At 41.5% G+C, this 11,359-nt stretch overlaps 1 pseudogene; it reads left to right on the forward strand.

Moving 5' to 3' along the window:
* Positions 1–1,431: 1,431 nt before the first annotated feature.
* LOC129500120 (prothymosin alpha-like) lies at positions 1,432–1,826 on the forward strand (annotated as a pseudogene).
* Positions 1,827–11,359: the final 9,533 nt, after the last annotated feature.

Genomic DNA, 11,359 nt, shown 5'->3' on the forward strand with positions numbered 1-11,359 from the left:
TGTGTTAGTTTGATTATCTGGCTGCCAAGCACCCCGAATAATTGTGACTGTGTTCGGATAGTGAGTTTTATTATTTACATAGTTTCATTATCTATAAAATAGAGTAGTGTTATTACATCTTCTTGGAGCATCAAATTTAAGATGCAGAAAAATTTTTGCAATTTATCTGCCTCGTGATTTTATAACGAGTCAATGCTGTTTTATGGGAAAGAAAGCAAATCAACATTTTAGAAGAAAGAAGAAATCCAAGTAACATCCAGTCATGGAGTGGCTGCTGTAGGTTTCCAATCTTCTGTAATATCAAGAGTACTTAACTTAGAGAATTTTGAAAACCCTAGACTAAGGAAATAATTTCCAACTGGTGGAAGCATGTAGATTAGAGCAGAGCCCAGAATTAGGGATTCAGAGGTCCCAGTTCATAGGTCATACAAGGCAGAGAACCTGTTTGAGACTGTATAATTAGTCCATCAGAGCACTACTTGTCTTATTCAAAAAGTGATAATTTTTTTATATTTTGTTATATTCTGAGTATACAAAATAAAGAGAAACAGACTACCATTTCCTGAACAGTGCCTGATTCCTCTGTGGCCAATTTGAACTTAAATATTTGTATTTTTTCTGACATTTCTGACACTGTTTCTCCAGATCTGAAATGGTAGATAAAAACAGATGAAGAGATAATGGATGTAGTATTAGGGAAGAAGATAAAATTCCTTTTCTATTACAATTTCAGAGGAAACCCCTAAATGTTCCTAGGGGAAAAATGTTTTTTTTTTTCTGACCTTTTTGTTGTTGTTTCTCCTCCAGAAGTGTCTCTTTTGCTTCCTCCTAACTGGTTTCATCACAGCCTAAAATCCTTGGAATGCTTTCCGTGTTATCAAACACTGTTACATTAGTTTCACTAATATCATTGCAGTAACAAATCTGGAAATGAAACATGTCTATCAAAAGTAGGATGGATAATTAGGTGTGAAGTACCTTAACATTAGAATAGAACACAGGAGTGAAAATTACTGAGCCTAATATATGATGAGCAGCGAGCCACAGAAATGTACATAGAGTGTGTTCCTTTCATAAAAATTTAAAAAGAAGGAAAATAAGTGATATTTTGTGCTTAAGTGGAAGATAATGGAAAAGAAGGATACGGCCAATAAAATTCAGGAATGTGGTAAATTCAGAGAGGAGGAAAGATGGAAAGATTTGTTTGCAAAGGGATTCAAGATTATTTCATAACCCCACTGGCTGCTCTGAAAAGCCATCTTGGCATTGTTTCTGTGTTCAGCTCGGGGTTTGCCCTAACCACCTCCACCGTGGACCTCCTCCACCACCACAGACTATGGTAGACTTACCACCAGAGTCCTCCAACTCTTTCTTTCTTTTAAATCCACTGCATCTGATGATCACTGGTGTGCCAGGTCATGTTAGAGACCCATGGACACCAGCTCTGAGATCACCACCAAGGACTTACAGAAGAAGGGAGTTATGGAGGAGGCAGAGAATGGATGAGACACACCTGCTAATAGGAAAGCTCATGAGAAAAATGGAGAGCAGGAGGCCGACAAGGTAGATGAAGAAGAGGTAAAATGGGAGGGGAGGAAGAGGAGGAAGAGGAAGGTGATGGTGAGGAAGAGAATGGAGAGGAAGATGGGGATGCTTAGGCAGCTTTGAACATACAGGCAGCTGAAGATGATGAGGATGGCAATGTGGACACCAAGAAACAGAAGACCTATGAGGATGACTGGACAGCAAAAAAGGAAAACTTAAATCTAACAACAACAAAGGCTACCATGAACTATTTACCTTGCACTTCCCATCTCAGAATCTAAACATAGTCTCCTTCAAGTGGGGAGTTCCATGGGCAGCGCCACCTGCAGATGACACCCTCGCTCCACCACCCACCCAAGACACAGCAGGAATCTGCAACAAAGGAGAAGAAAAGAAGCAAAACTTCCAAGGCCCTGCTTTTTTTCTTAAAAGTATTTTTAAAGGGAAATTTGTATTTTATATTTATATTTCTTATTTTTTGTATATGTTGTTAGGAGTCATCATTTTTAATGATCTCAGATAACCAAACCAGCCTTGTGAGCATTCTGTGCCCTACTTCTGACTTTACTTGTGGTATAACCTTGTTCATTATAATCTCAAAGGAGAAAATAAAACCTTGTTTTTTTAAAAAAAAAAAAAAAAAAAGCTGGGATGCCTGGGTGGTTAAGTGGTTGAGCATCTGCCTTCAGCTCAGGGCGTGATCCCAGGGTCCTGGGATCAAGTCCCACATTGGGCTCCCTGCAGGGAGCCTGCTTCTCTCTCTGCCTGTGTCTCTACCTCTCTCTGTGTGCCTTTCATGATAAATAAATAAAATCTTGGGATCCCTGGGTGGCGCAGCGGTTTAGCACCTGCCTTTGGCCCAGGGCGCGATCCTGGAGACCCGGGATCGAGTCCCACGTCGGGCTCCCGGTGCATGGAGCCTGCTTCTCCCTCTGCCTGTGTCTCTGCCTCTCTCTCTGTGTGTGTGTGTGTGTGACTATCATAAATAAATAAAAAAAATTTAAAAAAAATAAATAAAATCTTTTTTTTAAAAAAAAAGTAGCAATAGAGAATTTTTAAAGCAGCAAGAGAAAAGAAAATAGTTACATACAAGGGAAACCCCAGAAGGTGGTCAGCTGGTTTTCAGCAGAAACTTTGCAGTCTAGAAGAGAGTGGTGTAATGTATTCAAAGTACTGAAAGAAAATAAACCTTCAACCAAAAATATTCTATCCAGCAAGGCTGTCGTTCAGAAAGAAAAAGTAAAAAGTTAAAGGAATTCATGACAACTAAACCAATCCTACAAAAAATGCTAAAGGAGACTTTTTTAATGGAAAGAAAAGACAATAAGCAGGAGTAAGAAAAGTAGAAAGCACAAAAGCAGTAAAATTAAGTTTATCTATGTCAGTGAAGGGATTCACAAAATAAAAGGATGTAAGGTACGAAACCATATACCTAAAATGGGGGAGGGTATGGAGTAAGGAATTGGTTCAAACTTAAGCAACCATCAACTTCATATAGACTGTTTTATGCATAAGATGTTATATATAGGGCAGCCCAGGTGGCTCAGCGGTTCAGCGCTGCCTTCATCCCAGGGTGTGATCCTGGAGACCCGGGATGGAGTCCCAGGTCAGGCTCCTTGCATGGAGCCTGCTTCTCCCTCTGCCTGTGTCTGTGCCTCTCTCTCTCTCTCTCTCTCTCTCTCTCTCTGTGTGTGTGTGTGTGTGTGTGTGTGTGATGAATAAATAAATAAAATCTTTAAAAAAAAGATGTTATATATAAACCTAATGGTAACCACAAATCAAAAACTGGTGATAAATAGGCAAAAAATAAATAGAAAGGAATCCAGGTATATCACTAAAGAAATCCAGAAAACTATGAGGGAAGATAGCAAGCAAAGAAAGGAACAGGAAACTACAAAACAACCATAAAACAAGTAACAAGATGGCAGTAAGTACATATATATCGATAATTACTTTGTAAATTGGGACACCTGGGTGGCTCAGCAGATGAGCATCTGTAATCAGCTCAGGTCATGACCCAAATAGAAACTGAAAAAGCAGTAGAACATATGTAGTTCTTTGGAAAAATCAACAAAATCGATAAACCTTTAGCCAGACTCATCAAAGGGGTGAGGGGAGAGAGAAAGGATTCAAATAAACAAAATTAGAAACGAAAGAGGCGAAATAATAACTGACATCACAGGTACAATTATAAGAGAAAATTATGAAAAATTATATGCCAACAAATTGTGTAGCCTAGGGATCCCTGGGTGGCGCAGCGGTTTGGCGCCTGCCTTTGGCCCAGGGCGCGATCCTGGAGACCCGGGATCGAATCCCACGTCAGGCTCCCGGTGCATGGAGCCTGCTTCTCCCTCTGCCTATGTCTCTGCCTCTCTCTCTCTCTCTCTCTCTCTCTCTCTCTCTCTCTGACTATCATAAATAAATAAAAATTAAAAAAAAGATTTAAAAAAAATTGTGTAGCCTAGAAGAAATGGATAAATTCCTAGAAATACTTTATCTCCCAAAACTGAATCAGGAAGAGATAGGAAATTTTAACAGACTGATTACCAACAATGGAAATGAATCAGTAATCAAAAACCTCCAACAAACAAAAGTCCAGGACCAGATAACTTTGCAGTTGAATTCTACCAAACATTTAGGTAGAGTTAATAACTATTCTTCTCAAACTATTTCAAAACATAGGAGAGAAGGCTTCTAAATTAATTCTATGAGACCAGCATTCAACTGATACCAAAACTAGATTTGAAAAAATACTACAGAGAGAGAGACACACACAGAAAGAGAGAACTATAGGGGCATCTGGCTGACTCAGTCAATAGAACATGTGACCTTTGATGTCAAGGTTATAAGTTTGAGACCCATTTTCAGTATAGAAATTATTTAAAAATAAAATCTTTTTTAAAAAAGTACAGATCAAAAAGTAAATAAAAATAAAAAACTACAGATCAATATCTCTAATGAACGTAGATGCAAAAATCCTCAACAAAATATTAGCAACTCAAATCAAGCAATTAAAAAAAATCATTCACCATGATCATGTGAATTTATTCCTGGGATGCAAGGGTGGTTCAGTATTCACAAATCAATCAACATGATACAACACATCAATAAGAGAAAGGATCCATGTGATCATTTCAATAGGTGTAGGAAAAGCATTTGACAAAGAACAGCATCCATTCATGATAAAACCCTCAACAAAGTGGATTTAGAGGTAACATACCTCAACATGATAAAGGCCTTATATGCAAAGCCCACAGGTAACATCATACTCAATGGTGAAACACTGCCAGCTTTTCCCTTAATATCAGGAACAGGACAAAGATGTCCACTCTCACTATTTTCATTCAACATAGTACTGGAAGTTCTAGCCACAGCAATTAGACAAGAAGGAAATAAAAGGCATCCAAATCAGTAAGGAAGAAGTAAAACTTTCACTATTTACAGATGTCATGATACTATAAATAGAAAAACCTAAAGAAAACCTATGGACTGCCAAAAAAAAACTCCATTAGAACTGATAAATGAATTCAGTAAGATCACAGAATACAAAATCAATATATAGAAATATGTTGCATTTCTATACCCTAATAATAATAATTCTAATAAATCTATTATTATATTATAATTTAAATAATACTAATGCACTACTAGTGGAAAGAGAAATTAAGAAAACAATCCCATTTTCAATTGTACCAAAAATAATAAAATACCTAGGAATAAACTTAACCAAAGAGGTGAAAGACCTGTACTCTGAAAGCTGTAAAACACTGATGAAAGAAAATGAAGATGACACAAGCAAATGGAAAGATTTTCCACGATTATGGATTGGAAGAATAAATATTGTTAAAATGTTCGTACTACCCAAAGCAGTCTACAGATTTAATGCATTCCCCATCAAAATACCAACATAATTTTTCATAGAACTAGAACAAATAATCCTTAAATTTATATGGGACCACAAAAGCTCTTGATTAGCCAAAGCAATCTTGAGAAAGAACAAAACAAGAAGTATCAAAATCCCAGATATCAAGATATACTACAAAGCTGTAGTAATCAAAACACTATAAGCACTGGGTGTTATACTATACATTGGCAAATTAAATTTAAAATTTAAAAATTTAAAAAAAAACACTGTGGTACTGGCACAAAAAGAGACACATAAATTAAAGTAAGAGACCAGAGAGCCTCATAATACACCCATGATTATATGGTCAATTAATCTCTGACAAAGGAGGTGAGAATATGCAATAGGGAAAAGTCTCTTCAACAAATGGCCTTGGGGGATGCCTGGGTGGCTCAGTGGTTAAGGGCTTCCCTTTGGCCCAGGGCATGATCCTGGAATCCCGGGATTCAGTTCCACATTGAGCTCCCTACATGGAGCCTGTTTCTCTCTCTGTGTGTGTCTCTGCCTCTCTTTCTCTTTCTGTCTCTCATGAATAAATAAAATCTTTAAAAAAAAAACAGCCTTGGGAAAACCAGACAGCTACATGCAAAACAATGAAACTAGACCACTTTTTTACACCACACACACACACAAAAAAAAAAAAAAACTCAAAAGGGATTAAATACATAATTGTGAGATCTGAAACCATTAAAATCCCAGAAGAGAGCATAATCTGACATCAGTCATAGCAACATTTTTCTAGATATGTCTCCTGAAGCAAGGGACACAAAAGCAAAAGTAGACTATTGGGACTATATCAAAATTAAAAGTTTCTGCACAGCAGAAGAAATCATCAAAAACAACTAAGAGACAACCTACTGAATGGGAGAAGATGTTTGCAAATGACATACCCAATAAAGGGTTAGTATTCAAAGTACATAAGGAATTTATACACCTCAACATCAAAAAACCAAATAACCAATTAAAAATGGGCAGAAGACATGAACAGACATTTCTCCAAAGAAGAAATACAGATGGACGACAAACACATGAAAAGATGCTCAACATCACTCGTCATCAGAGCTATGCAAATCAAAACCACAATGAGATATCACTTCACACCTGTCAGATGACTAAAAAAAATACAAGAAACAACACATGTTGATGAGGATGTAAAGGAAAAGGGATGCTTATACACTTGCTGAGAATGCACTCTGATGCAACCATTGTGGAAAGCAGTATGGAGTTTCTTCAAAAAATTAAAAATAGAATTGCCATATGATCCAGTAATTCCACTACTGGGTATTTACCCAAAGAATATGAAAACACTAATTCAAAAAGACATACGCGAAGGGCAGGGCAAAATGGTGGAGGAGCAGGGTCCCCAAGTCACGTGTCCCCACCAACTTACCTAGATAACTCTCAAATCATCCTGAAAACCTACGAATTCAGCCTGAGATTTAAAGAGAGAACAGCTGGAATGCTACAGTGAGAAGAGTTCGTGCTTCTATGAAAGTAGAAAGACAGAGATAAACAAACAAACAAGTATCCAAGGGGGAGGGGTCCCCATGAGGAGCTGGGCTAAGGCCAGGTGGCAAGAGCATCCAGGACAGGAAACTCCAGTCCCGGAGAAGCAGGAACTTTACCAATCTTCCTGGACGGAAAGGTGCTTGCAGGGAACTCAGGTAGGATCCCAGGAGGGGCAGTGGAGCCCCCAGGTCCCCGGGGTCACTAACAGAGGCAGTGCACCCCGGGAGAGAGCACGACACACGCTGCAGGTGAGCTCAGTAAAGGGCTGGGGCTCCCCGGGAGTGCGATTCCAGCAGTGCAGGCCCCGGAGCCCAACGCGCCGGGGGACACAGCCCAAGATCCGGCGCTCCCCTGGGACAGGCAGAGGCCGGGAGGACACAGGACAGCGAGGATGCTCCTGCCGCCAAGCGCCCTGAGCTCTGCAGATCAGTGCCCCCCACCCACCCACCGGAGCATCCAGGCCCCTGCAGACTGGGAGACTGCGGTAGATACTGCTGGAGCTGATTCCAGGGCTGGAGAGCTGGCTGCGGCCACTGTTGTTGTTCCTCCTGGTGTCACCTTGTGCCTGGGATGGAGCAGGGCTGCCAGGAAGCAGAGGCCACACAGGATAAACAGCTCCCAATGAACCATGCACCTGGCGGGGGGGGGGGTGGGACAGCTCCCCCAGGTGCACATACCTGAGAATCAGCACAGCAGGCCCCTCCCCCAGAAGACCAGCTGGAAGGACAGGGGAAGAGCAAGCTCGTGACCACGCAGCACTGGAAAGCTCCAGGGGAAGTTGAGGGACTTACAGTATATAGAATCAGGGGATACCCCTCCTTGTTTCTTTGTTTTTGTTTGTCCCCCCCCCTTTATTTCTTCCTTTTTTCCTTCATTTTTTCCAGTACAACTTGTTTTTAGCCACTCTGCACTGAACAAAATGACTAGAAGGAAGAACTCACCACAAAAGAAAGAATCAGAAACAGTACTCTGAAAAAAAAAAAAAAGAAAGAAAGAAAGAAACAGTACTCTGCCACAGAATTACATAATTTGGATTACAATTTGATGTCAGAAAGCCAATTCAGAAGCACAATTATAAAGCTACTGGTGGCTCTGGGAAAAAGCATAAAGGATTCAAGAGACTTCATGACTGCAGAATTTAGATCTAATCAGGCTGAAACTAAAAATCAATCAGATGAGATGCAATCCAAACTGGAGATCCTAACGATGAGGGTTAATGAGGTAGAAGAACGAGTGAGTGACATAGAAGACAAGTTGATGGCAAGGAAGGAAGCTGAGGAAAAATGAGAAAAACAAAAGATCATGAGGAAAGGTTAAGGGAAATAAATGACATCCTCAGAAGGAAAAATCTACGTTTAATTGAGGTTCCAGAGGGCGCTGAAAGGGACAGAGGACCAGAGAGTGTATTTGAACAAATCATAGCTGAGAACTTCCCTAACTTGGGGAGGGAAACAGGCATTCAGATCCAGGAGATAGAAAGATCCCCCCTAAAATCAATAAAAATCATTCAACACCCCGACATTTCATAGTGAAACTTGGAAATTCCAAAGATAAAGAGAAGATCCTTAAAGCAGCAAAAGACAAGAAATCCCTAATCTTTATAGGGAGAAGTATTAGGTTAACAGCAGACCTCTCCACAGAGACCTGGCAGGCCAGAAAGGGCTGGCAGGATATCTTCAGGGTCCTAAATGAGAAGAACCTGCAGTCAAGAATACTTTATCCAGCAAGGCTCTCATTCAGAATAGAAGGAGAGATAAAGAGCTTCCAAGACAGGCAGAAACTGAAAGAATATGTGACTACCAAACCAGCTCTGCAAGATACATTAAGGGGGACTCTGTAAAAGAAAGAGGAAGTCCAAGGAAACAATCCACAAAAACAGGGACTGAATAGGTATCATGATGACACTAAATTCATATCTTTCAATAGTAACTCTGAACGTGAATGGGCTAAATGATCGCATCAAAAGGCGCAGGGTTTCAGACTGGATAAAAAAGCAAGACCCATCTATTTGCTGTCTACAAGAGACTAATTTTAGACCTAAGGACACCTACGACCTGAAAATAAAAGGTTGAAGAACCATTTACCATTCAAATGATCCTCAAAAGAAAGAAGGTGTAGCCATCCTCATATCAGATAAATTAAAGTTTATCCCAAAGGCTAAGAGATGAAGAGGAACATTATATCATACTTAAAGGATCTATCCAACAAGAGGATCTAACAATCATGAATATTTATGCCCCTAATGTGGGAGCTGCCAAGTATATCAATCAATTAATAAACAAAGTTAATACATAGTTAGATAATAATACAGTAATACTGGGAGACTTCGACACAGCCCATTCTGAAATTGATAGATATTATAAGCACAACATCTCCAAAGAAACAAGAGTTTTAAATGATACACTGGACCAGATGGATTTCACAGATATTTAAAGAACTTTACATCCAAATGCAATTGAGTACACATTCTTCTCAAATGCACATGGAACTTTCTCCAGAATAGACCACATACTGGGTCACAAATGTGGTCTTAACCAATACCAAAAGATTTGGTGGGGACAGGTGATTTGGGGACCCTAGTCTTCCACCATCTTGCCCCTCCTCCTTCTTTGCCAATTTGAATGCCTTTTATTTCTTTTTGTTGTCTGATTGCTGAGGCTAGGACTTCTAGTACTATGTTGAATAGCAGTGGTGAGAGTGGACATCCCTGTCTTTTTCCTGATCTTAGGGGAAAGGCTCCCAGTGCTTCCCCATTGAGAATGATATTTGCTGTGGGCTTTTCGTAGATGGTTTTTAAGATGCTGAGGAATGTTCCCTCTATCCCTACACCCTGAAGAGTTTTGATCAGGAATGGATGCTGTATTTTGTCAAATGCTTTCTCTGCATCTATTGAGAGGCTCATATGGTTCTTGTTTTTTCTCTTGCTGATATGATTTATCACATTGATTGCTTTACCAGTGTTGAACCAGCCTTGCATCCCCGGGATAAATCCCACTTGGTCATGGTGAATAATCTTCTTAATGTACTGTTGGATCCTGTTGGCAATCAAGATGAACAGGAGACCAAGTTCAAAAAGGTTGTTGCCTGTGTTCTCCTCTAGGATTTTGATGGATTCTTGTCTCACATTTAGATCTTTCATTCATTTTGAGTTTATCTTTTTGTACTTGGACACAGCAACTTCTTGCAAGATACATCTATGAAGGCAAGGGAAACAAAAGCAAAAATGAACTATTGGGACTTAGAATAAAAATCTTCTGCACAGCAAAAGAAACAGTCAACAAAACTAAAAGACAACCTACAGAATGGGAGAAGATATTTGCAAATGACATATCAGATAAAGGGCTAGTATCCAAGATCTATAAAGAACTCAGTAAACTCAACACCCAAGAAACAAACAATCCAATCATGAAATGGGCAAAAGACATGAACAGACATTTCTCCAAAGGCGGCATACAGGGGAGGGGCAAGATGGCGGAAGAGTAGGGTCCCCAAATCACCTGTCCCCACCAAATTACCTAGATAACCTTCAAATCATCCTGAAAATCTACGAATTCGGCCTGTTTAAAGAGAGAACAGCTGGAACGCTACAGTGAGAAGAGTTCGTGCTTCTATCAAGGTAGGAAGACGGGGAAAAAGAAATAAAGAAACAAAAGGCATCCAAGGGGGAGGGGCCCCGCGAGGAGCCGGGCTAAGGCCGGGGCGAGTGTCCCCAGGACAGGAGAGCCCCGTCCTGGAGAAGCAGGAGCTGCACCAATCTTCCCGGATGGAAAGGGGCCCGCAGGGAGTTAGAGCAGGACCCCAGGAGGGCAGGGATGCCCTCAGGCTCCCTGGGACACTAACAGACACCTGCGCCCTGGGGAGAGTGCGCTGAGCTCCCTAAAGGGCTGCAGCGCGCACGGCTGGACCCCGGAGCAGCTCGGAGGGGCTCGGGCGGCGGCTCCGCGGAGAGGCGGCTGCGCGGCGGGAGCGCGATTCCAACAGCGCAGGCCCCGGAGCACAGGGCGCTGGGACACAGCCCAGGATCCGGCCTCCCCCCGGGACAGGCAGAGACCGGGAGGGCCCAGGACAGCAAGAACGCTCCTGCCCGGAGCTGAGCAGATCAGCGGCCCCGCCCCGGAGCCTCCAGGCCCTGCAGACAGAGAGCTCTGTAGTTACTGTGGGAGCTGAATCCAGGGCTCCAGAGCTGCCGCAGCCACTGGGGTTGTTCCTCCTGGGGCCTCACGGGGTAAACAACCCCCACTGAGCCCTACACCAGGCAGGGGGCAGAGCAGCTCCCCTAAGTGCTAACACCTGAAAATCAGCACAACAGGCCCCTCCCCCAGAAGACCAGCTAGATGAACAAGTTCCAGGGGAAGTCAAGGGACTTAAAGTCTACAGAATCAGAAGATACTCCCCCGCGTT

Source organism: Nyctereutes procyonoides, unplaced genomic scaffold (assembly GCF_905146905.1).
Source record: "Nyctereutes procyonoides isolate TBG_1078 unplaced genomic scaffold, NYPRO_anot_genome, whole genome shotgun sequence".
NCBI classification, from domain to species: Eukaryota; Metazoa; Chordata; class Mammalia; order Carnivora; family Canidae; genus Nyctereutes; species Nyctereutes procyonoides.